Below are 27,948 nucleotides of genomic sequence, written 5' to 3' on the forward strand. Positions count from 1 at the left end.
TAGTTTCTATAATTTTTGCCAACCCTAGTAATTATAAAACTCGTTTTTCTGAAAACAATTTCACATAAAATATATTTTTTTACAATAAAGCAACTTTTAAATAGATAATTTATTATTATATTTTTAAAAAAGCTGCATACCGAAGTAAAAAGAAAAAAACTGCAAAAAGACTGTTATACTGGCAGAAGATCTGAAATTAGGAGGTAGAAGTTCTGTGCAAAATTATGGAAAGACTTCTATGCTATCTCCTAGGAACAGGTGACACCATCAGTAAAAAAGGTTCAAGCATGATTTATTTTCAAATTAAGCCAACAGTTTTGCCATGTAAAATTTTCAAACTATTTTCTGTTAAAAGGAAGATTGTTTGCATGTAGTTAGTACAGAAGTGTTTCCATAATTTTGTTCAATCCCTGTAATTATTAAATATGTTTATCGAACGAATTTTATCAATAGATTATTTATAATTATTTTTTTAAAATAGCTTAATACTGGTTATGTAACTGAGTAAAAAAACAGTGAAACTGTATTAATCAGCACAACGGTATTATAGACAAAACTTAAAGAGATGTACTCACACATTAAAAAACTTAAAATATTTTTAATTTTATTTTTTTATTCATTTTTAGTAGTGTTTATTTTTTGATTGAGCAAAACATACTTTTTGCATTTTAATTTTCTTTACTTAACTTATTTATTTCACTTTGATTTATTTAGCTTAAGATCGTAACGTGTTTCAAAAACGTGACAAGAAAAAAAAATTAACACCTGGTTTCTGATCACAACAAAAACAGTTAACATCAATTCATCATCAGTTCAACAGTTAATATCAATTCATCATCAGTTCAACGGATAACATCAGCTCATCATCAGTTCAACAGATAACATCAGTTAAATACCTATTCAGTGGCGTCATCCTTTCATGCCAGAACCAGAGTGATTTTACTTGTGTGCGATATTTCCGTGTCATTAATTTCAAATTTGAAATTTATCTCTAAAGGTTTCACTTTTTAAGTAGTTTAATAATATATATTCTTAAACAGGTTTTTTTAGATCACTAGAGTCAATACTGAGTAAAATACCATACAATAGAGCACCCTTATAAGTTCCTTATTAACTTGTACAAGAAATAAACTCAACTATTAAAATCCCCACATTCGAATTTAGGTAAGATCAATAACTTGTAGAGAAGCAATAAAACTTAGTTTTTCAGTTTAATCAATCATTCCAACAAAAACTTTTTATAAACTTAATCCTACATCGCACAAAATTTCTGAAAACAATTTCAAATCCGATCATAAACATTTACTGGTAATATGGAAAAAATACTTGACTTACTTTCCCATGTTCTTTCCAATTTAAGATTTCCTTTTATATAAAATAAACTATTCATTCCATACAGCAATCAAGAACTTTCTATAGAAATGCTTTGAAAAATACTCAGAGCAGCAAATAAGTTTTCCTTTAAGAAAAGTCCCTCAATTACTTTTGACTTACGAAATCCTTTAATTTTCCATTCGAATTGTAAAAATTATAGCGTTTCCAATCCTTTCTTTCTTTTGAAAATATTCTCACTTCACTGAACATACCTTCAGGAGAATTATCCCTCATAAATCACGTCTCCTGCACTTTAAGAAGAGAAGAGTCTGTTGCCATTCTTCAATGCCAAAAAGCCTCCAAGAAATTCATTTATATAAATCGTTTGTTCTCAATAACTGTTTAAGTAGAGATAACTGATCGTCTGTGCGATTCATTCTCATTTTGGGAAATCGTCTGGAGTTTATTAATTGATTAATTATACTACTTTTGAAAATCTTTTCCAGAACTGAAACTTTGTTATTTTGAGTCATGGATAAAGTTTATTTTTGCGAATTCTACAGCTTTCTGAGTAAATATATTTTGGTTTATCAACTTAAGTTTACTTATTTATTTATTTATTCTTTTTGCAAATTTATTTTTTTTATGGTGGCAACAAATATTTTTTCATAATGATTCTCAATTTGATAAATAAAATAAAAAAGAAATTTGTCCTTTATGATTTATGAGTATTTCAATATAAATATTTTGCAATATTCAACCATCTGCGCACGGGAAGTTTCTCTCATTCTCCAGCAGCAACTGGCTTCGTTTTGTGCGTAAATTATTTTAGTGGTTGCGAAATGTATGTTTTAATAAATAATAATCGGTTAAATAACTTTGATCTAAAGTGTTTTTTGACCACCGCTACGTATAAATAATTCACACTTTTGTATAAAATGCCCTTTTGTTTCAAACACATCGAATCATTGATTTTAAAGTGTTTTTTTTTTTTTTTTTTTTTTTTTTTTTTTTTTTTGGTTTTTTTTGTAACGGTCGTTGAACAGCCGACCCAATTTTGAGTTCACGAGGACCAATCTTCAACTCCGTCACACGATCGTAATCTTAACCCGTAATTTAACTTAAGTTAAACTTGAACCTGTAATTTAACTTCGTAATTTTGAACCTGACCAAGAAGACAAGAGAACTTCAGGATCAAGTATTGACCCAAGTATTGAATTTACCTTTATGGATAAATTTTTGATAAAACCCAAATAATGCTACAATATTCTATAGTAGAACAAATAAAAGTAAAATAAATTTTTAAAGTTTGTTCATTTGTGAAGTATTTAGTTTTACGCTTTCTAAGTTCACCATAAAATTGGAAACTAAATTTTTAATGTGATAAGAATAATAAAGATTTGATTAAAAAGTAGCATGAAAATCTTTAATAACAGAGAATGAAAAACGAATAAAAATAATATTTAATTTAATAAAAAACATTAGTAGTTTAACATAGTTCACTTAAATATCGTTATCAAAATATTAAACTTTCGTTACAAAAATAGAAAACTTTCGCTCTCAAATTTAATTCCTCGTGGATAATTTCATGCAAAATATAATTTTCACTAATATTCATGCTCTTTTTTCATGCATAGTTCTGATTATTCTCAAAAAAATTCTAAAATCACGCAATCCAGACACAAATGCGATAACTTCAGGAATTTTAAATATTCTGTGAATAACTGCGTGTCTAGTTTTATATTGTATTTCGATTTTTTATAAGTATCATAAACTAAGACATAATATTATTTCGTTATTGTTACGTTGTTCTTGTTCTTCGTAAAATACTGAACATGAAAAATATTCTATAACACACAATATATAAATACTACCGTGAATATCACGGAGATGTCCAGTGAATATAGACATTCACATAGTCGCTTTAGTGAATATCCGAAATTTTTGGTGTATCCGATTTGATATTAATTTATTTGATATTTAAATAATTATTGAATATTAATAATATAATTTAATTACCAATTACGGTTTTTGGAAGTTTAGGAGCATTGTACGGTATACACTACTCCTGAATGCAGTAAGCAATGATATGTGACAAATATTGTGAACATTCACTAAAGCGACTGAGCAGGAAATTGTTCACATTCATTTGCAGATGCATGTATAGATTTCTCTTTTTTGGTATTATACATCGAGTTTTACTTCATAATTCCGTAGGGGGCTTAGGGGATAGAGCGCTCGCCATCCAATGTATGACCCAGGTTCGATCTCAGCGTCGGCTGGTCTATTCAAATTCTGCTCCAGACTCGAACCGATCACAATGCTAACATAAAAATATCTTCAGCGGTAGATGGATCATGGATTAGAATCTCCTTACCCTTGAGCTAACCGTGGGAGTTTTTCGTGGTTTTCCTCTCCATGTAACGCAAATGCGGCTAGGTTCCATCAAAACCTCCACCACAAAGGTTAGTCTTCTATATTGAGTTCAAAATTACAAGGCTACGGCGTTGAATATTGATAATTGTAAACTTAAAATTGGTTCGTTTTCAAATTAAAATAAAATAATTTCCTTTGACAAACTATAGACTTACAGCATAGAAGACACTTTATTTTAATTGTGACACATTTATTGTGAACCATTAAATTTACGGTAACATACTTCCTTTTGTAAGCCAATTTTCATCAAAATGTTATTGAGCGATTTATTTTTCATATAAAATAAAACTATAGATCTTTCTCTCTCAAAAACCGTTTGAGTTTCGTTTCTGCACGAAAACAAACAGAAGATCTGATAATTTTTTTTAAAAAAATCTTATTAGCAATTAAATTAATAGCTTTATCTTTTTTGAAATTTCTCAGATTGAATTTTATGGTTATTTTTCCTCATTCTATGTAAATACAATTACTGATAAATTCCAAATAAATTTAAATTAGATGAAACTTTCCATGAATTTTTTCTTTTTATGTGTTTCGGGAATAGAATAGTTATTAGTAGATTAAACGCAATTATTGTATATTTTACAGCTAAATCAAAAATAACTAATTGCAATTTTCGGCCTTTTTTGCTAAATAAGCTTTTATATTTGCTGTAAAATATCTAAATATTTATATTATGTCTAATGCTACGTTCATTCCCAAAGTTGAATTTTTATGAATATTATAAAGTTAGAATAATAAAAAAAAAATAATAAATTTTAACAAAGTTATGCGATAGTGAAAAAAGGTCAATTCAAAAGTCAATTTTTTTAACCAGTTTTCATTTATTTTTAGAGAGAAAAAATTCATATTTTTTGCATTTATACCCTATTACACACGTAAGACATTTGTGAATTGAAAATTTCAAAATTTTGTCTCTGATGTATTCGGGTACCTTAGAGTTTGCTAAGTAAATTTTTTTATGAATATTAATGATTTAATTAAACTGCATTTAAAAACAACTAAGAATACCAAAATATATTTATTTTAATTAAATTTTTGGAGATAATAAATTTTTAAAAAAAACCAACAAAATATTTACAATTATATCAAAAGCAGCGGTTTGTGTTTCCTCTGCGGGAAACTTAATATTTGAAAAACTACTACTATTTTTACTTAAAACAGCTTTGTTTACTAGTCATATAATTTCAATTACTAATAATGTCATTCTGTTATCAACGATCAATTCAAGAAATTATCCAACGTATGGGAATTTTCCGCTGAGTTATACGATGTCTAATAGTGATTTGAGTTCATGAATCGTGATTAATTTTCTTCGTTCAATTACAATAGTTGTTAAACTGAGCCAAAACTAAACTCAATTACGCGACAGCCCATGGAGGGCCAAGACCTACTGTGTCCCTCCCAGTTCTCTTGACCTTGGGCTCTTGACCTGATTAGAAATGTTTCGAATAGTTTAACTCAGTGAAGATAAAGGTTCATGTTCAGAAACCTTGCTCATTGTAGTTAGAATAAGTACATGCTTAGATTTATATTTAATCCGTATTCATCAACCATGTAAAAGTTGAGAAGAGCTATCATGCTTTAAAAAGCGGCAACATCGAACACGAAATCTTAGGCAAGATTGGAGACTTGACGGTCAGTGGATTATTATAAGTTTAAAAACAACATTTTAAGCATAGAAAACTAAATATTTTTTTATAGATTTCATTAAAAAAATAACGTTACTCTAAATCTTAAATTGTTTCTAAAGAGATTAATATTAGAAAAGAATCTTTAAAAATATGAAACCAGCTTATATGCTTTGACAAGTCTATATGACTGGAAAAAATACGCATAAAAACTCAAAATAAATTTATTCGCTTTAATTTGTGAGCGAAATTGTTAATAAACTTTATCCACATACATTTAACAATTGAAAGTAAAATATTTAGAGAGAAAAATACAAATCCAGATTATTTTTCGGCATTTACTTTTATGACGTTCATATTTTTACAGTATTCAAAGTATTATTTAAAAACTAAACTCAGCTGCGCGACAGCCCTTGAGAGCCAAGGCCTACTGTGCCCATCTCAGTTTTCTTGACCTTAGGCTCTGGGGTGCAGGAGCAGATGTTCCGGTCAGGTGGTCAGCCGAACGCGGAACCCCCAGTGTTTAGTTCCCAAGCATACTTGGTACTCATTTATCGAGCTACTGAAGGGATAAAAGGCTGAGTCAGCCTTGCCCGGCCCGAGGATCGAACCAGGGACCTGTGGCACGACAGCGCGAAGCACTACCGCTCAGCCACCGGGCGTTCAAAGTATTATTTAACTTTATAATTTCAAAGAAATACCTTGGCTGTTTTCTAAATATTCAAAAATATTTTTAAAAAAAAACGATACTACATTTAAATTTCTATTAAATTTTGACTCACAATTTCGACATTTTTATAGTTTCGTTGCGATAAAATAACCACAATGGTAACAATAAAAATAATAAATTTTGTTTAAAGGGATTTTTAATTACTTAAGATCAATTATTACTATTGATAACAGGATGACTCCTGAAATAAGAAACCGACTCTATCTGGCAAATAGGGTTGTCTATGGGCCGGGAAGATTTATTAAATAGGTTTCGTTCTAGAAAAACGAAGTTCTTTACAAAACTCTTGTCAGGTCTGTTTTGACATATGCTTCTGAAGCTTGGGCAATGACAAAACTGGAGGGAAATCGTATCGCAATGTTTGAGAGAAGGATTTTGCGGAGTATACTTTATAGTGTAAATAAAAACAATAACTGGAGAAGGATATTTAACTTTGTTCTGTACGAGATTTATAAAGAACCTGATATTATTAAATACATAAAAATAAATAGAATGAACCACGTGATTCGAATGAATGATGACAATACAATAAAGAAGATATTGCTCTTTAGACCCACTGGGACAAGAAAGCGGGACTGGCAGCGGTTGAGATTCAGTGGAGTCTGATTTCTGTGCAATTAATGAAAAGAATTGGAGATCAAAGATAAACCGGAAGTCATTATGAAGAAATCTTCAAAGGAAGGCATTGGCCCACATTGGGCTGTCTGGCCAACTATGATGATGATGTTTAAAATTCCTTTGCTTTGTTGCGTTCATAGCCAAGTGGTTAGTGGTTAACTTCAAGTGGTTTCTTCTTCTACCTTGGAGGGGATGAGTTCAAATCCCAACTTAAGTACAGTACAGAACCCGTTATCCGGAAATCAGAAAACCGGAAAACCAAAACACCGGAGCGAAATTCGATTAGTTTTCCCGCCATTTTTTTCTTCATAAGATTTTAGGATTTTTCGTTCTTTTTTAAAGATGTTTACCTTACCATCATTTTGGAAATAATCATTAGTGTATAACTTCATCGTTTTTTCTTCTTTTTAAGATTATTTCCAATTTTTTCTTTTTTTAGTTGGGTTTACCTATTAAAAAAACGGCTTTTTGTAGTGATTCAGAAAACCGGAAAAATCAGTTATCCGGAATATCGATGGTCCCGATCGTTCCGGATAATCGGTTCCCTACTACTTAATTTTCTCTCTTATAAAAAAATACGCCCATTGAGTTTTCTTTCAAAAATTTAAATGCTTATTTTTAAATTTAAAATTGGATATTAGCTTGGAAATTTTGAATTTATAGCAATATTTTTGATGAATTTGTTTAAATTAATTTTACTATTTGAATAGACATCTCCGTTTATAATAAATAACGCTTTAAAATAAGATAATCATAAATAAATATTCATATCATAAATAATTATTCTTTCTTGATGTTTCATATTTCGAAAACATGTGGAAATATTTAAATTGCATGATAATATTTGACAAAATAATGTCTTTGTCATAAATATTCTTTATGTCCCTACCATCGTGATCATTGTAACAAATGCTAAATTTTATTAAATTTCCTTCCTTTTTTTTTATTTTTAAGGCATTGTATTATTTCTTGATAATATTTTTTGCGATATACTTTATTGCAAATTCGTGTGCAATTGTTTTTTAAAATGAACATCTTGATCAACTAATAAGACATTTACAATGTATCATTAAAATTTAATAATTGGAATACACTGAATTATCGAATGAGGTAAAACATGTGAATATAATTCTAAAATGAAAAAAATTCTACCATTTTTTTAATGTTATTTATTTTCCGTAAATAAATGTCAGAATATTATTCTAACACGAAAAAAGAAGAGTATTTTAATAATTAAAAATTGTTGAAAATTGTCCCATCTGTAAAAAAATTCAATTTCTTTTTTCAACCTGCAAAATTAAGACCATTTACCATGAAATAAAAGTTTTTTTAAAGGTGTGGTAAAAAAATCTTTCATTTAGTGCAGGAAAGAATTAAATAACATAATTAAATAAAAGTCCCCTGAAATGTCAAGCTTTATCAAGAAATTTTTTTAGATGCTTATCTGAACTTCAACAATATTTGCTTTCTTTCTTTTTTAAAAAAAAAATATCTTATTATTAACATCAAAAATGAATCAATGATCCATGTAGCGGGTATAAATAAAGAGGATTTTAAACAAAATGGAGATCGGGATAAAAAAAAGGATTTCGATATTTGTAAAATAATAATAATAATAATTGTCGATATAAACTGCTTCCTAAATGTATAAAAATATTTCGCTCAGTTATTAAATAATAGTGTAAGTGAAAGAACTGTTAGTATTAGTCAATGCATATTTGTAGTAGTATTGTAGATTTTATTTTTTCTGTAAATATTCTCGTCAGATTGATTTTTATTTTTATCTTATTTCTTTTGATTTTGTAATCCTATTAAAAAAATAATTATTATTTATTGTTTATCAATCTATAATATTAATGGGATACCTGCAAGTGAGGTAGTGTTGGTATCTCGATCCTGATTTGCTGTTGAAACATGGCATTTGTCTACGTTAGCAACTGTTCTTTCAATTTTATTTCGAGTAAGTCAACCCCGTCAAGCATCAATTCTCTTAAGTGGCATATTCTATGTTCTTATACACAGATATTTCAATTCTTTCATAGTATATATTTTACTTCTTAACACAAATACAGGCATGAAGTCACGTAAAACATAAATAAACTTTTTAAACATCGAAGTTGCTCAATCTAAGTTGCCGAAAAATATATACCGGTTACAATAGAATACATAAACAAATAATAAATCTACGTTAAATAAAAGCAATTTTGTAACTTGGCCTGAATAAGGTTTTGCTTTATTGAAACAAACAAAGGTGATATTAAGAATAATAACAATAAAACTTATACAGTCAAACACCGCTATAGTGAACATCGTTTATAGTGAACTCCCGGATATAGTGAACCAAATGTTCGGTCCCTTGCCTTGCTATACACGCATAATGTCATTTTTTGTGGATATAGTGAACCAAAAAAGTGAGGAAGTTGGATATAATGAACTTTTTTCTGTCTTCGACTGATTTTTTTCTTCATTTTTTTTATATTTTCAGGGAATATAAACTATCCAAATCTGAAGTTTGTAACATATGGAAAAGTAGGCAATTAATAATTTCTGCTCATGAAAAAAATTTAGATGGCAGAATAAGTTGAGAAAAGCAGATCACAAGGATGATGAAGAAGCATTACTGAAGTGGTTCACCATTCGAAGAAGCCGCAATTTTCCTGTATCTGAAAAAGTGGATGAATTTGCTAAATGCGCAACGGATATAGTGAACACCCGGTTATAGTGAACCGAAATTTCGGTCCCTTGAAGGTTCACTATAGCGGGGTTTGACTGTACGACCAATAATTCAAAGCGACTGTGATTATATTTTATCGATAACTTTTAGCAACTGCAAGTTCTGAAGAATATGAGAACACAGCTTTCATGAAGGAAAATGTAGTATGTGATACTCATTTGATACTCATTTTTGAGAAAAAGAAGAAAAATATTTCTAAAATTATTTCTGTATAATCGTAGAGTCTGCAAGTATAAAAGTTATCAAATATTAGGAGACGTCTTAACACGTCCACGCCGGGAGTTGCGCCTGAAAGCGGGACGGAAAAGAGAAAATACTGGTAGAAGAACTATTTCAATATTAGATAATATTCGGGAGGAGTTAATCTACTCTCAACAATAACAATTCACTGTAAGAAAATTTATCACGGCGAAAAAGCAATTCAATATAAAAATTGCATCCGTTAAAAACAATTGGTAGTTATTATTCCCGGAAAAAAACTAAAAAATGAAATTTATTTGTTACCAGTTTTTACCCCGGTGCGCCGCCCGATAAGACAATCTAGCGTGACCCACCGGTAGGTCACCCCGGCGTGAACGTGTTAAACGGGATTAACGTGGTAGGGAGAAAATCATGCTTGATTTTTCTAAATCGAGGATAAGATTATATAGCAGTCTTTTGAGGTAGGAAAAAGCTACAATTTAAATCAAAGTACTTCCACGTGGGTAACAGCTAGACGTTTAAAAAAATTTGGTTAGTATATCATTTAAAACTAATTAAGGCGTTATAAATCGAAGAGAAGTTAAAGAATTAGAATATTTAATCACAGTTGTGCGGTGCATTCGGCTTGGTTACCATTAGCATTCATAAGTGTACAAGATAATTTTGTAAGGTAAACTAGCTGATCGCCAAAGACGGCTATAGTATACTATGGGCCGGGATAGCCTGGTCGGTAGGGCGCTGGGCCCATATCCAAGAGGTCGTGGGTTCGATCCTCGCCGGCCGAAGACTCCCCGTGTAGTAAATGGTGACTGATGCACGTTAAATCTGTCGAGTCTCAAAGTCCTCCATGTTCCCACAACAAATCAATACCTCTGGGGGTACTGATCCTGGAGTTTCCTTGTCTTCTGGATTGGTTCAAAATTACAAGGCTACGGAGTTGAACGTAAGTAGTCGTAAACCCATGAAATTGGGTCGGCTGTTCAACGACGGTTATAAAATAAAATATAGTATACTATGAGCCACGATGACTCAGGGGATTGAGCGATCGCCTTCCAATTAGGTGAATCGGGTTCGAATCCCAGTAATGGCTGGTCGATACGAATCCGCATCAGGCTAGCACCGACCACAGGTTGACGTGAAATATCCTCAGTGGTAGACGGATGAGGGTTAGAGACCCTTTGCCGTCAGGTTAACAGGGGGAAGTTCTCGTGGTCTTCCTCTCCATGCAACGCAAATGCGGGGCTTCATCAAAAAGTCATTCGCGAAGGCAAATTTCTCCCAATACTGGATTCATGAGTTCCCTTGTCTTCTGACTTGGGTTCCAAATTACAAGGCTGCGGAGATGAATATTAGTAGACGTAAACCCAAAAATTGGCTCGCCTGTTCAACGACGGTTATAAAAATAACAAATAAAACATGAGGTGACACGGGTTCAAATCCCAGTGATGGCAGGTCTATACAAATTCCGCACCCGGCTTGCAACCACCACAGTGCTAACGTAAAATATCCTTAGTGGTAGACTGATCATAGATAAGAGTCCCCTTGCCGTCAGACAAATCGTGGGGGGTTTTCCTCTCCATGTAACGCAAATGCGGGTTAGTTTCATCAAAAAGTTCTCCGAAAAGGCAAATTTCTCCCAATATTGGATTCAGGAGTTCCCTTGTCTTCTGGATTGGGTTCCAAATTACAAGGCTACGTTGATGAACATTAGTAGTCGTAAACCCAAAAATTGGGTCGGCTGTTATAAAATTATAAACAATAGTATACTGTAAATGTGGTACACTTATATATGCCAATAAGACCCAAATTTTAATGTTGACATTGACTCACATATTTGGTATTCAAAACAAAAATAAAATAAGCTATGAAAAGATTCGTCTCGTTTATGAAGAGTAGACTGTGATGAAATGTATTTTAAGTTCTAGTTTTTACACTCCGTTCAAATTTTACTGCCTGTCTCGTATAAAGCTTTACCAAATATTTAGCATATCCAAAATATTTTCATATTTTTCCCTGCTATCTCATCTAAATCTTTTTAATTCAACAAATACGAAGTTTATTTAGTAAAGTAAACTGGCAACCCTTTAATTATGAGACTAGATGATAAAAGGAAATAATGAAACCCGAGAAACAGGATTTGTTTAAGTAAACAAGAGCCCTTACAGCCCTAGTTTCCCTAGAGTAATAGTAAGATGTTGGATAAGACCGAGTACAAAACTCCCTATAATTATCCTTTACATTATAAAGCATTGTTTTTGTTTATTGCATCGTTACTGGAGACTTTGAAAACATTTTTAAAAGAGCATTTTAAAGGATTTTAAACCATTTACCTTGATTACAGTTTTGATAAGCAATGCGACCTACTCTAAATAAATGCTTATGAATCAGACGTTAAGCTGATTGTAACTCTACTTATGAGATAATTGTTGGAAACTTTAATCAAGTCTGGTGTTATAATGCTCTTGTTATCTTACCGGATACGCTTCTTAAGAAAGCACTGATTCAAATGTAAACATACAATAAATAAACAAAAAAATATTATTTTGTTGTAGTTTTTTTATCTTTAATTTATTATGAAGTTATTACTGTAATAACATTAATATTTAGGTCGTTATTTTCGATAAAATTTTTGGAAATATTTTTTATTTTCATTACAGAAAGAAAGTTTCTGAATTCTTTACATCTTGAAACACGTCTTCTTCACATCTTTTAAGACCAACGGCATAATTATTGGCTATGTGGTCAGCACTGTACATGTTGGCACGTAAGCAGCTTTCATAAAAACTGAAGCAAATTTGTCTCTGTAGCTATAACTTTCAATTTTAAAAAAATATGTCAAATGATAGTAATACTAATTACATATATACTGAATCATTTGTTTTTGTAGAAATCACGAATGGATAGTCTCTTTGAAAAACAGAGCTTAAGCGAACTAGTTTTGCTACCACTTTTTAAAGTTTTGCATGGATTGTAAATATTTCAAACACGTTTTTTTATTACATGACACATTTGCATTATGTTAAAACTGTCATCTTTCAGTCATCAGTCGAATTAATACATAGAAAAAAATAGTACCATTACTTTAAATGTGAATCTTTAATTATATATAATTTCTTGTTACGTACTTTTATTAAAATCAATTTTATAACCATACATACTTTTTTTATTTAATAATTGTGGTAAAAAATTAAAATAAGAATTTTGTTATGAAAATTTTAGTTAGTTCTAACCATAATAAAAAAACAAATTATTCTTATTAATCTTTCTTAGGACTCAGTGTATAATTTTATGTTTCATTTTTCTTAAATCAAATAGCGAAACAAATAAATATTATCAACAAAATTATTTTTGTTAGAAAATTGGTATTTTCTCAATAGCATTGAGAGTGAATAATTTCATAGAAAAAGCATTTAGTTTTAAAAATTAACTGGCTAGATATGACCATAAAATTGTAAATGATCAAATTACAGAAAGCAAAGTTTTAACCTCTGTCTAGAATGGATTAAGGGGGGACCCCACCCTGAATATTTCAAAAATTCGAAAAAAATTGTATTGCATTTTTCGTCGCTAAGCAGGTAGTAAGGCCCGTTCGGCCGGATTAGGAGGGGCGACATTCTTTTTGTGTCTCATCCATTCTGTTGACGGAGAAGATATATGGACCTGGAATTGCAGAATAAAGGTTTGTGATTACTAGTTTAATAATTTACTAGATTGAACATAAGTCAAAACTTTAAACGTGTTTTTCTCAAAACGCAATTTTTTGACCTGGCCTAACGTTTTTCTCATGATCTATAAAACTAAATAAGCTGTTCCTTATTTTAAATTACGTAAAAATATATCCTTTAGAAAGTAGCATAGGATTTTTTTGATGTTTTTATATTTCGATTTTATTTTAGTATTTTAATGAATATTTTTTTAATGAAAAACTTAACTTTTTTTTGAGTTGCCGTCATTTTGGAAATTTTGCGAATATCAAAAAACCGCTATGCCACTTTTTAGATAATATCTTTATGTTTCAGAAAATTTAAACAAAATCGTTTTCCTATGTTTCAGGACTTCTAAATCCATGAGGCCAGTAAGGTGCTACTTTTTGATGACCAGCCACACACCGTGCTGCCACCAACTTATTTTTTCTTATTTTGCAAGAGAAAAAATTTTAAAATAGACTTAAATTGTAGCTAAATAACATAAAAAAACAAGGAGTCTCTGCATTGTCTCTATTACTTAAAAAAAAATTCAAGAAAAACGTTAATATTTTACCATCTCAGGTCAACCATATTTTAAGTAATTGAACATTTATGTATCTTGATAATTTTAAGAAAACTGTATTATCGGTTTTTCGATTCCGAAATCTTCAAAGCAACGATCAACTTAAAATACATTTTTCTAGTATCGTAACTTTTGCTAACTATAAGTTCTACTTGTAGCTCTAAAAAAATTTCTTCAAGTTGATCAAAGAATTAAAAAAAATTTTAAATAACAAAAAATGAGCTATATTCTGTTCCTAAAATATGCTTAGTTTCTTTTCTTTCTTTTTAAGTACACTTCTGTTACATATTGAAACCTTAAATTTACTCAAAAAGTCCTTTGAAAGACAACATGCATAGATTTAACTCAAAACAAAATTTAAAATCGAAAGTTATGACAAAAAATATGACTGAAAACCTACACAGGAAACATTTATTCGTTCCCATAGATATCTATTATACAACCACCCCTAAAGAAGCATAAAATATTAGTTTGCCTTCGTTCAATATGAATCCATAAAAATGCACCCGATATGGCAAATAGGCATATTTCCACCACTTTCGTCAAAAGTGCCAATCTAAAATAACCTTATTGTGGTGAAAGTGTTCCTCTTTCCGTATCATGCCAGATTATAACTCCCCCGTAACCGTGACTGCCACGTGCGCATTAGTGGCGGGAATAAAATGAGATGGTTTCGTTTCTGAGCAATGCAAAACACGTAGTTTTTAACTACTGATTGGCAGCACCAATGCTTTTAATCTAAAGATTTAGAGGATGAGACTGAGTCATAAGGATTAAGGGTTAGGGAGCCATATAATTTGGCAAGTAGGGGATCATATTTAGATCTCGCGATGTTGTCGGGTGTATACAAATTGAATGTAGTTTGAAATTTGTTCCTGTTTAGATTAAATGTAAGATAACGCTTTGTAAGAATTATATTTATAAAAGTACGGAACAAAATCTCAACTAAAAATGAATAAGTTACATTTGTGGAACAAAGAAAAAGAAACTTTAGTAAAAGTAACTAATTTTTTAACGCAAAGAATAAAAACTGATGCCATAGTTATCTTATTATAACCTTTTTTTATCTCAAAGGAAAAAACAGGGTTTTTTAAACACTATAAAAAAAAAATTCGAACACCAAAAATAGAGGCAATTACTTTATACCAAAATGGTGTTCCCCTATGTTTTTTAACTCCAAAACCCAAGGACAGTCCCTGGTGCTGTAGTGAAACACCTAGAATGTTCTTTTACACTATTTGGTTTAAAATTCCCGCCACCACACCAACCACCATATTTGTTATTTAGTAGCACTAAAATTTATAATTACCGCAAGATATGATACACATAAGAATCAGTAAAGTTATTTTCACGATACTAAAGTAAGAATCAGAAATTTAGGTTGCATACACTACTTCTGAAATAAAATGAGTTTGTAAATCAAGCATACGCGTAGTGGAGAGAATATTAAGAGGAACTCAACTAGGCTTAACAGAGCAAGAGCGGATAGATATTGTACATTATAAAATTATTTAATACAGTTTACAGAGACTTGAAAATTTAAATCTTAATAAACTTATTACACAACTGAAATAAGGTCACGACATGTTTTTAACGACCAGCTTAATTTTCTGCAATATTATAGACTGCCGCAAACACTCGACAGCTCATCATCGATTGTAAACAATTAAAAATCGATATTAGTTCGATATTAATCGATATCGCCAACATCGGAGTTTTCAAAAGTTAAGATATTTCCCGCATGTTGTAAAGGCGAGTGATTTTAGTATAAACTGTTTGCAGTTTCAAGATTTAGAGCTTTCATTACACCCTTTAAATTGCATATGAAAGCTCGATTTGGAATTAACTTGAAAAAAAGTTTTCTTTCACGCAACTTTTAGGGTTGTTCGACGTTAAATTCGAAGAGAAAATACACCATAGTTTTTACTGTACAGTGATGTATAAGTTATGTAAATTTTCAAATTTTATATCTGCAATTTTGTTATTATTTCAATTACTATTTATAGTGTATGTCATTATTTTAATTACTATTTATAGTGTATCTGACGAAATTGAACACAGTTTTTTCTCCAGAGAGGAGATTCACGAAGAAATTAGTAAAAAGCCAGAGTATTAAAAAGTAAACAGAATTGAACTATAAAATAAAAGGGAATACTTCGTATTTGTCAGCGCAACAGCCCCTTGCAGGCCTTTGCTGCCTCAACTTTGTTGCCTATCCATGGCAACTCCCTTCCAATTTCTAATTTATATCTATTCTAAGGGAATAAGTAAAGGAAAATAAAAACCTTTCTAATAACGAAAGTTGATAAATACCTTCTTAAGGACTGAGCAAAGAGTTCCGTAACGCTGTTTCAGCATAAGCAGGGCTGTTGATGATCTTAAGTTAATAAAGGTGAACATATAATAGTGGATTTGTGCCAAATGGTAAAGATTTTGAAACTTTGAGATTGACAGTTTTTATCTATTTATTATTACACATACCAGCCGGGATAGCCTGGTCAGTAGGGCGCTGGGCCATGTCCGAGAGTTCGTGGGTTCGAATTCAGCCGGCCGAAGACTCCCCGTGTAGTAAAGTGACGGAAGCACGTTAAATCTGTCGAGTCACAAGAGTCCTCCATGTTCCCATAACAAATCAAAACCTCTGGGGTACTCGATTGGAAATCGATCGCTCTCTGATTCAGGTCAAAATTACGATCTATGGTTGTTGTTGTTGTTCATTTACGTCGCACTAGAGCTGCACAATGGGCTATTGGTGACGGTCTGGGAAACATCCCTGAGGGTGATCTGAAGACATGCCATCACAATTTTGATCCTTTGCAGAGAGGATGGCACCCCCGCTTCGGTAGCCCGACGACCTGCACGCGAAGTCGAGCACTTTAAGGTAGAACAGTTTAACGAGGACCAACACAGCAGACCCTCGGTCCCTAAGCAGGCTGATCCAAGTGGTCACCCACCCGCACACTGACCGTAGCCAGTGATGCTTGACTTCGGTGATCTGCTGGGAACCGTGTCTTAACGATCAGTCCACTGCGGGACTACGATCTATGGATGAATGAATGTATGAATGGGTCCGCCCTATAAACGGGTGCGACATATGATGTGGCAGAAGTCGAATTCTTGGCCACAGATTGCGCCTCTGGAAAACAAGAACAATTGTACCCCCTCTGCCCATGAAGGCTTAGACGTTCACAACAGACTACAGATTATAAAGTATCTGTCAAGTTAAAGAACAAATAGAACAAGTTAGGTAAAAAAAAAAAACACAAATTTTCATCCATGGTAACTGTAGGATTAGATTCACAGTTTGGATCTGCAATCTTGAGACTGATTTTTTTCTTTCTTAAAACTTAGATGGTACTGTAAGAAACTGGCCACTAGATGGCGCACAAAATTTTCCTTTAGATTTCTTTTTCTTTTCCTGAAGAGAAGTAGCAGTCGAGATTAAAAGAAGATGGATGGCTGTTTTCGATAAATGTTATGTTTTTGTTAATATTTGTCAGTGATACGTCAATAATGTCTGTGATGTGCATCTGCAGCTTTGAATAAATTAATTTAAGATGCAGGCGACTCGTCTTTGTGTGAAAGTTTAAAAGTCTCTACAGTATTTAAAATAATAAAATATTTACTCAATCCATATTCTAATGTATTTCTACGCATTTCAGATTATTGCAATGAAAAAATTTCACTTTAGTAAAACCATAAACAAAGTAATTGCTCGATTATTTCCAAATTACACGAATCAAAGAATCTAATGTTCCCATTTTCAATTTTCTCCTTGCTGCTTTTTTGAAAAAAAAGAAAAAAAGAAAAGAAACTAGGTGAGAAAGTACTGAAAGTCATATAAAAAGAAAGTGTTAGCAAGAAAACAACATTAAGCTCTGAAATAATTCGGAAAGAATATGTCAGTAGTCTTTTTTACAATATCCCTTACCTAATTAAAAAAATACTAGAATTACTGTTGTAAATACCACATATGTTTGTAAACAAATAATGACCAATAAAATCGCAAAAAAACAAAGAATACTGAATCCAATTCGGCATTCCATGCGATAGTAATACGAAATAAACATTGCTTGAATATAATTAAAAGTATTGCAAAAAAAATTTAATCAACAATATGTAAAATATGAAGTTCAAACGGGAACGAATATAAATATTAAAAAATTTCATGCATTTTTAAGTATTTCTCTTTCCAAATTTTCATCGTTGCTTACACTATATGTTAAATTATGTAACAAGGGGACACTGATATATTGCATGTTTTCATTCTATTGTTAAGAAAACTTTCCCACTAACAATTTATCCAATGAATAATATAAGTACTTATTTTTAAGACTTTATATATTTCTCTTCTTTAGCTATCATATTCAACCTAAAAAAACCAAGAAATTTAAATAAATATTGCTTCAGCAAATTTTATATTCTTCTAAGAACATACATAGCTTTTTAAACTTAAAAACTATCGAGAACTTGCTATTGATTGAAAACTGTTGTATTAATTCAGAATATTTTTATTTAAGTTTAATTCTTTGGAAAAATTAATATGAATTCTGCTATCACATTAAAGTCAATAGAAAATAAATATGGCAGAAAGTATTATTTAATTAAAATGAAATGTGTACACAATACTTCAAATATCAATTACTTAAATATCTATTTCAATAAAAAAAACTATTTAACACACTGTTTGTGGACAATTACTTCGTCAAATATTCAAATAATTCTTATTTTTAATTAGTGTTCTAGGTAAATAAAGGGTAAGTTCGCAAACAATTTTTAATAAATAAATTTTTATTTAAGAATAAAATTTTAGAAACAATGGAATTATTTCACTGAGGAGTAAATATTGGAACATTTTTAGATATCTAGTTTAAGATTTCTGAACAGTGTCTGTAATGATATTTCTTATTCTTTTTCACTTCCATTAGTTCGAAATTATGAAAAACAAATATTGGAACAACAGATGTAAACGGGACCAGTTTTCATCGATGCTTTATTTTCAGTTTAGACAAGATTGGTACACAATTGTATTATAGATCAGTCACACTATCGATCTATATACAGTTAGATAACTTTAGAATGAGGAACGGAAAATTGCAGTAGTTAGTGAACTTAGTCTAAAATGCTTGAAGAAGTTTTAAAAGAAACATTTGAGTTTATAAACAGATGGTATAATTAATTTCATAGTAATAAAAACACGTTTTCTTAAAAACAATCTTAATGTAGTTTCCAGATAAGGACTTTACAAGTTTCCCGATTTTTTTTAAGATAACAGCACGATACACAGAAATAGCCTCATATATAGAATTTCTACTGGATATCAGCAGAGTTCACTGAAGCATTTTTCTAGATAGAATTTCTACTGGATATTAGCACAGTTCACTGAAGCATTTTTCTAGATGAAATTTCTGCTGGATTACAGCTAAGTTCACAAAAATATCTCCCTGGATGGAATTTCAACTAGATTACAACACAATGCACGGAAATATCTTCCTAGATGGAATTTCTACAGGTTAACAGCTAAGTTCACAGAAATATCTTCCAAGATGGAATTTCTACTGGATATCAGCACAGTTCACTGAAGCATTTTTCTAGATGGAATTTCTACTGGATAACAGCTAAGTTCACAGAAATATCTTCCTGAATAGATTTTTCCCTAGATAACAGCATAATGCAAAGAAACATCTCTTTCTAGGTGAAAGTTGGGGTGTTTTCCACCAAAAACATGCTCCCGAGCCATTTAAAAATATGGCTTACCATTATGTTGCATCATTATATTGTAGGATATTCCAAATCCTTCATGAATTATACGGAAATAAAGATTTAAACCCAATACATATTTTGATATAGCTTATTTAGGCTTAACATGATTTTTAAAAAAACTCATGTTAAGCCTAATAAATATATGATAAAATAAATATGTGATTACCACTTTAGAATTTTAAAATAAAGAAATTTTATTCAGACAAATTTGAGATGAAAAAGCTTGGTATATAAGCTATATTCTTTGATGCTTTATAAGTTCATAGCTGACATATTTTAAGCTTTCTGATAAAGATATTTCTAAGTGGTTGAAAATTTATTATATTGCGGTAAATTTATTTTGACCACAAATATCTATATAGTGTTATATTACAAGCATAGAAAGTTTTGCACACATGTAGCGAAACATTTCAATGTGAAAAGGAATGCTTGCTTTTCTTTAGCTTTATTTCACTACAACTGAAAATCAATCTACAACTAAAAAATGTTTTGTCAATTTTCCATACTGGTCAAAAATTAGTAGAATTGTTATTTGCAATAGTACTTCATATATTTCATGAAAATACTTTAAATTCCATTGTAAAATAACATTAGCTTTTTAAAATACTCTTTCAAATTCTTTGCAAGTGTAGGTTTTATAAAAAACACAAAATTATTCTTAAAACATTACTTTTAAAAAAAAAAAATTTTTTTAAAAATCCTAAATTATCTGAAAGCACTTTTCGATAATTTACTGATTTTTTATCGTTCTTATTAATTTCTATTTGATCATTTTGAATTGGTGAAGCAGTTAGTTCTGTAATATCTTTTTTTTTTTAACTTTGCTATCCATTTTTGTAAGTTTTCTCGGTTCGCTAATAGACTTACGCATGCCACAAATTTATGAAAATTCGTTAATCATTAAAAAACTTAAAATTAATAAAAGCTCAAGATATACCAAAATCAGGCGGTATTTTATAGAAAGATTTATTTTTTATTTATTTATTTAATTCGGATGATTTAAGGTTTCATATACATTTTATTTATCATCAACATCTAGCAATCACGCATCATTAGTAGCTATATATATATTAACATTTTCGACTATTTCATTTATTTTACCAACCAAAACTCCTGAAATGTTCGTAATATTCTCCACAATTTAAATATGAAATCGTTTTCTATCTTAACAGAAAACGCAAAACTTTAAAATAAATTTATCGTTTGACTTCCCGTGATGACATAACGATTCAGTTAACACCATCTGCATCTCGAATTCTGATATTAAATCTATGAATAAATAGGCTTTCAAAGTTTGTCAACTACATGTAGGCTACGACCCCAGACAAGTCAGGGATTATGTTTTTTTGGAAAATACGATCCTTACCCTTCATATATAGTCCAATATCGATAACGATTATAATAAATTTAATTCCAGTTTCTTAGTTTTATTAGTACTCTTTTAAATTTCTTAATGTCATAAACATATGGAAAAGGAAAAAACTTTCCCTGTTTAAAGATTTAAATTATTAACAAACAAGACTTTAAAATGTACTGAAACATAGTATTGCTTCATGGAGAAAATATTCTTTTTTGCATAACTCAATAATTCATACACCATATTTGCTTTATCTCTAGTAATCACATATCATTAGAAATAATATGTAAGCATATTCCAGTATTTCATTTAGTCATTTTAATACTCATACTATTTCATTAAGTCATTTTAATAATCAAAATGTATGAAATGTTCGAATTATTCTTCACAATTACAATTTGAAATCGTTTTCTATTTCAACGGAATACGTATTATACTTAAAAATAAAATTTATCGTTTGATTTCCCGTGATGCATCCGGTTGTGCAACTGGTACTACATCCAAACAAAAATAGGCATTAGAAGTAAAGCAATTACAAGTAGGCATACACCAGACAAGTTTGGGATACTTGTTTTGGGGAAAGTACATGATCCTTGCCCACGAAATATAGTCTTATATCGATATTTATCATTATCGATAACAATTTCAAAAAAGTTAATTTCAGTTTCTTAGTTTTATTAGTACACTTTTAAGATTTAAATTATCAGTAAACAAAACTTTAAGAATTACCAAAACATGGCATTATATTATAGAGAAAATAACATTTTTTTGCATTACTCAATAATTATACCATATTTATTTAGTAATCACACGTCATTAGAAATAATATATAAACATATTATAATGCTTCATTAAGTCATTCTACTAATCAAAACATATGAAATGTTCGAAATATTCACCACATTTCCCATCTGAAGTTATTTTCTATTTCAACAGAACGCTCTGAGGAAATAAATTTATCATTTGATTTCCCATGATGATAAAACGATCAAGCTAAAACCATCTGCATCTCGAATTCAGATACTATACATCCATATCTAGTAGAGAAGGCATTAGAAGTGAATCAACTACAAGTAGGCGTACACCAGACAAGTCTGGGATCATGTTTGCGGGATAGAACACGATTCCTGCCCATCAAATATAGACTAATACCGATATTCTAGTTTTTAAATAAATAGATGGTTTGGGGAAATTTATTTGTAATAGTCTCGACTTCAAAATATCATGAAATAGATATAGTAAACTGATTTTAATGAAGTAGGCCTTTTAAGTTTTTAGTCTAGACTTAAGTTTTATTTTTAAAGTAATTATGCTGAGTGGTTTCGAAAACAAATGTTTATGAGTCGATTCGTTTATAATTAGCAAAGGGGAACTTCGGGACATAATTTATTGCAGAAAACTTTTTAAGGTAACTATATAAAACTTCATTTTTTTATAAATTTATACTAAAATAAGAGGTATAAGAACTAAAAAATATTTTGATCGGAAGAATTAAAATAAGAAGCAATTCCCTTTAATAAAACGGTCCCGCCTTAGAACAGTTCTCGTTTTTAATTATGATTTGGAATATTTATTTTTATTCCAAAATTTATAAAACATATAAAATAATAATCTCTCTAATAAACAATATATTCTCTGTAAAATAATGTCGAAGAGAGACGAACAAATATTTTGTTAGCGAGTTTTACCTTGTTATGTAAACGCAGTTTTTTAACATAAAATTTAAAAATCCATCACAACAAAATAATTAAGCTATCTTTTAGAATTTTAAAAGAAACACTCTTAAAAATAATAACTATAATTTTTTTTATTCTTATTATGGTTTTTCTACTGTTAAAATTGAAATTTAATGACGGATTACGATTTTGCAACGTGAAAAAACATATTCTAGTGTTATACTTAGGCTGCAAAGAATATTTTTTATTTGTAAAAATAATTCCTAAATCACTTTTGTTCTTGCTTTATTAACAACTCTTAAAACCAAACCTAAGAATACAACTACTTTTTAAAAATACGACTCTTTCAAAATTTGATTTCTCAAGAGCTAGTTGATTATTTTCGCTCACAATGTGTATTTTACAATGTAATATTACATACTTTAAAATTATACAAAATATTGCAAACCGAACAATTCAAAATTGCTTCAACTATTATTAAATAAAATAATAAATGTCTACTAAAAGTTGTTTTTTGCATGGAATTATCTTGGGATAGACGAATTTTTAAATTGTGCGCAAAAATTTTTAAACTTGCTTAGAAAGTTCTCAAAATAAAGAGAAATACACAAAAAATAAAATTAACATTAAGGGGTTCAAACTTTGGATCGCCCTCAGGACCAAACTATTGGGACAATATTTCCCTCATTGCGACTCCATATCTAGAGGTTAGAAATCCAAATGCGTCGAAAAAAAAGGTATGCTTATTCATAAAAAGTACATTTTTGTGTCTGATTTCGTAACTTAAAATACCATCTGCACTGATTAACTAGCATATTTAAGGTTAACTCTTCGAACCGTTAGGATTGACTCATAGAACGTGAAAATCCAATCATTAGAACTTAGATCAAAAGTTATTCAGGGTGGTCCATTTGCGCACTGAACATCTATTGAATTGGAGGGAAAAAAAGAGAGATTTTAAGCTATTTAACATCTTTTAGAAAGGCTCCTTATAACTTTCTACGTCATCACTCACCCCTCTTCCAGTTCTGAAATCGTCTTATTATCGTCTTTTTCTTCATTACATTTTTTATATCGTTGAATTCAGAGAATCAACAAAATATGGCACAAATTTCGTTCAACAATCATTCGTTAAAAGTAATAAAATTAGAATATCACTGCCCAAACCAGAAAAATTTTTCCGCTTTTGCCAAATTTCCATGCATTTTACTGTCTTCTTTAACTTTTCTTTTCCGCATTAGACAAATTCCTTACCATATAGCCAAATTCATGTTATTTACTGTCAGGTTTACCGTCAATTTCAACTTGTTCCGTTTTAGATGTGATTTTGCTTTACAGTATCTGTCTTCTACAAAGTATAATTTCATTTGAACTATCCTACCAGTATGATAAGCAATTTATTTAACAATTCATTTTACATCATATAATCTGAATTATCTTTATAATAACAGTGATCGTAATTGTGCCAAAAAATGGTAGAATAGAACTTATTTGATGTTTAATTTTCTCAGTTTAACTATTTATTCATGTCTACCACAATATTTAAACATCATCCAAAATATATATGTTTACATTAGCTATCTTCCGGGCAAATCAATTGAATAAAAATCTAAAAAACAAGAAGAAAAAAAATGTGTTAATTGCAATTTTTGTTGATTGATTTCTGCCTTTTGTTGGTCAAATCATACATTTATTCTCCACAGACAAGGCTACGAATAAACTAAATACTTTGCACATCTGACTTCCTTAAACTATTAGTCAATAAGTTTTATTGACTAAACGCTACTCACTAATGTAAGCACCAATAATTAATTAAATATAATAACTACAAATCATTAGTCGTTGATGTAAATTACTTATAAAGTTATGTTATTTCATCTCAATGACTATAATCTGCAAAAATTGAGAATAAAAAAAAATCATAATCACTTTGAATAACTATGGATCCAATAGTCTAAATTGGATTCATGTTCTATATAAGAATTTTCATGGTTTAAACTGGACTCTTCTATGGTTTTTAAGAAAACGAAGTATAAATGGCAACTTTTTTGAAATAGAGATGTGTTAAAAAGGGTCAATAATATTAAGAATATTCCGTTGTAGAACTATTTTACTGTAACAATATACGATAACTATGCTTTAAACTCATTAAATAATTTTTAAAGAAAAAACATTGTGATTCAATGAATTGATTGCCGTTAACTTTTTTAGATAATTGAGATCTAAGTTATTACTTAGCTGAAAAATATAATACGGACATTAAATATTCAAACCTGATAATATAAATTCTTATACACGTATCTAATCTTAATGCGTCTACTTCAAAATTTAATGAGAAACAAACATCTGCCATTAAAAATGCTTTTAGGACTATAATTGAAAAGTATTAAAAATCAATTTTCCTTAAACGTTTCTTGTATATTATTTGGATAGCAAAAAATGTTCTTTAAAAAGTAGAAAACAAAAGCTAGTGAAAAAAGAATTTTCAATATTTTTATTTTAAAAATATTCCTCCTTCATATTTTGCTCTTCGCTTATTTAATAAGCGGTTATAAAGAAAATCGCTGAATTAGTTACTTGAAATCAATCAGATTTCAATTATGAAGAGCTTGAATGTATCATTTATCGAAGAAACGTTCAATTTCCCATTTAGCAAACGATCTTCATTTCAATTTCCAGAAAGCGATCAAAGCTAACTTAAAAGGTTCATCATTTTCGCATCAATGGATCAAGCAGCGAAACAACTCCGAAATAACTTCTTATTTGTTAAAGCGCTGGGATTGGTCTTTGAATTTAATATCTTCTTCGAGATTTATAACTAAAATTATACGCGATGCTTTCGCATTAAACGTATGACGTAAGTCATTTTTACTCGGCAGACGATTTTATATGCGAGCCATTTTCTCCTTCGGGCGGGAAAATAGAACAAAGCTTTTGTAAAGGCAAAACGGTGCTCGCATTATGAAGGTGGCAGAAGCTTTTAATCTGTAAGCATGAATTTGACGCGTTCCATTGTTATTCGTGTTTGCGCGCGTGTTAGATGTCACGTGCAATACGGGTAAATCTCCCTATCTAACTCAGCATAAATTTTGGAATTTCCTATAAGCAAATTTGACCGTTATCACAGGAGTATTATGCCCAAGCACGAAGTGATTGTGAACTAATTCGCTTTGTCGTGCATTCTATTGTGATGTGGTATATGCTGAAATCATGATTCACACAAATTCGCATGCGTTATCAAACATGCTTTGAGGTTTCTGTACAGCTACTTAGGCTTCTCTGCACACAAATGACTGGTTGAACAAAGATACTGATATATTTCGAAACGATGACGTCACAATATTTAATACTTTAGCTTTTCATTGCTATGATTACAGCTAATATAAAAGAAGAATAGATGTTATTTGATTGAATTAAGTATACCATAATATGATTTTAAAAAAACGTGTTTTAAATAAACACAAATTCAATGAGTCGGAGGTAAACATTTATTCTGTCAGCATCAAATCTTATTATTTGATTGGTCTTAAATAAACAAGGAGCAGAAGTTGAGAAGAAATTTTTAAAACAGTTGAATGTTTCATTTTAACCGTAATTAGTATAATAATGAACAGTAATATCAAAATTTTCATTGCTATATTTTAAAAATAATGGTAGTACATTTATATTTAAATTTAATTTAAAATAACGCGTAGTTATTTTTATTTAATATGAATAGTTTGAAGTGTAAATTATGCTGGTAGTTACGAATAACTAATTAAAGAGATAATAAGAAAAAATAATAATAAGCAGAGATGCCAACTGCTCCGGACACGCCAAAATAATTAAAAAAAGCGGTAAATTGCTACAAAGTAAATTTTGCAAATATTTGACTATTTTTGCTTGCTTTTTAAAAGGTTTAGCATGATTTAAATACCAAAAAGTGGTGAATTATATAAGCCTACTAGTTATTTAGAAATAGTGGTGGATACAAATCTACTAAATTGAATTTATTAAACCAAGAAACTACCACTTTAAAAAATATATTTGCTGTCCGGAGCAAGTTGGCATCTCTGAATAAGTTGAGTTTCTATCACTTTTTATATTTTTCTTCGCCTGTGGTCTGTGTTTTCATACACAAATTGCATTCGGAGGTATTTGGTTTAGAAGGTGATAAGGCTAAGACTTGATCTTTGAGGCTTTCTTGACCTAAGTGCTCATCTTTTAAGACTGAAGAAAACTTGGCCAAAAATAATCAATCTTTTTATGTAAAAAAGCACTCTTTAGAACATTGTCTTTTCTATTGGTGGACATTTTTGATATACTGCGCTTTTCTTCCATGGAAAAAGGTTTTATCATACCTGACAACTCTTCCGGATTTTCCGGAAGATTTTATTTTTATATTTAAAGTGGTAGTAAATATATACTATTTTTCCTTTTATAAACTTAATTTTTAAATGATTTTGATCACCACTATTCTTACAAAAATTAAGCACATATATTAACATGCGTTACTATCATGGTTGTTAACTTAAGTTTTCTCAAATACAACGTATTTGTTTGCTTAAAATTGAAGTTTTAATTCCATTTTAGTACCACTGGGGAAAATGATAATGGAAAGGATTAAAAGTTGGCAGGTATGTTATATTCAGAGACGCCAACTGCTCCGGACACGGCAAAATAATTTTAAAAAAACGGTAAATAACCACAAAGTAAATTTTGCAAATATTTGACTATTTTTGCTTGCTTTTTAAAAGGTATGGCATGACATACGTGCCATAAAGTGGTGAATTATATAAGCCTACACATTATTTAGAAATAGTGGTGGATAAAATTCTACTAAATTGAATTTATTAAATCAAGAATCACAATTGATAAACTGCCACTTTAAAATATATATTTGCTGTCTGAATCAAGTTGGCATCTCTGTATATTTTATTCTTGAATAAATAAGTGTTATAGCTTACAATCCTACGTAAATGATAAATATCAATAAAACAATTTTTTTCCTTAGCTTGCACATTGTTATTTTCAATTCTCGATTATATTCGAGGGTGAAAAATTATAGCAGCATAAAATACAACGCCGCTCAAATTATCTTGAGTGTGCACTGTTTGGCCTGTTTAGCGCGCTCGAATTTAACTCGAGCGCACAAGTTAAGGGGTTAATCAATGCGATTATTTTTTCAGAAGTCGTGATTATGAAGAACGGGTCAAAACGATAAGTTCCGGCGACCATTT

Source organism: Parasteatoda tepidariorum, chromosome 9 (genome assembly GCF_043381705.1).
Source record: "Parasteatoda tepidariorum isolate YZ-2023 chromosome 9, CAS_Ptep_4.0, whole genome shotgun sequence".
Lineage (NCBI taxonomy): Eukaryota > Metazoa > Arthropoda > Arachnida > Araneae > Theridiidae > Parasteatoda > Parasteatoda tepidariorum.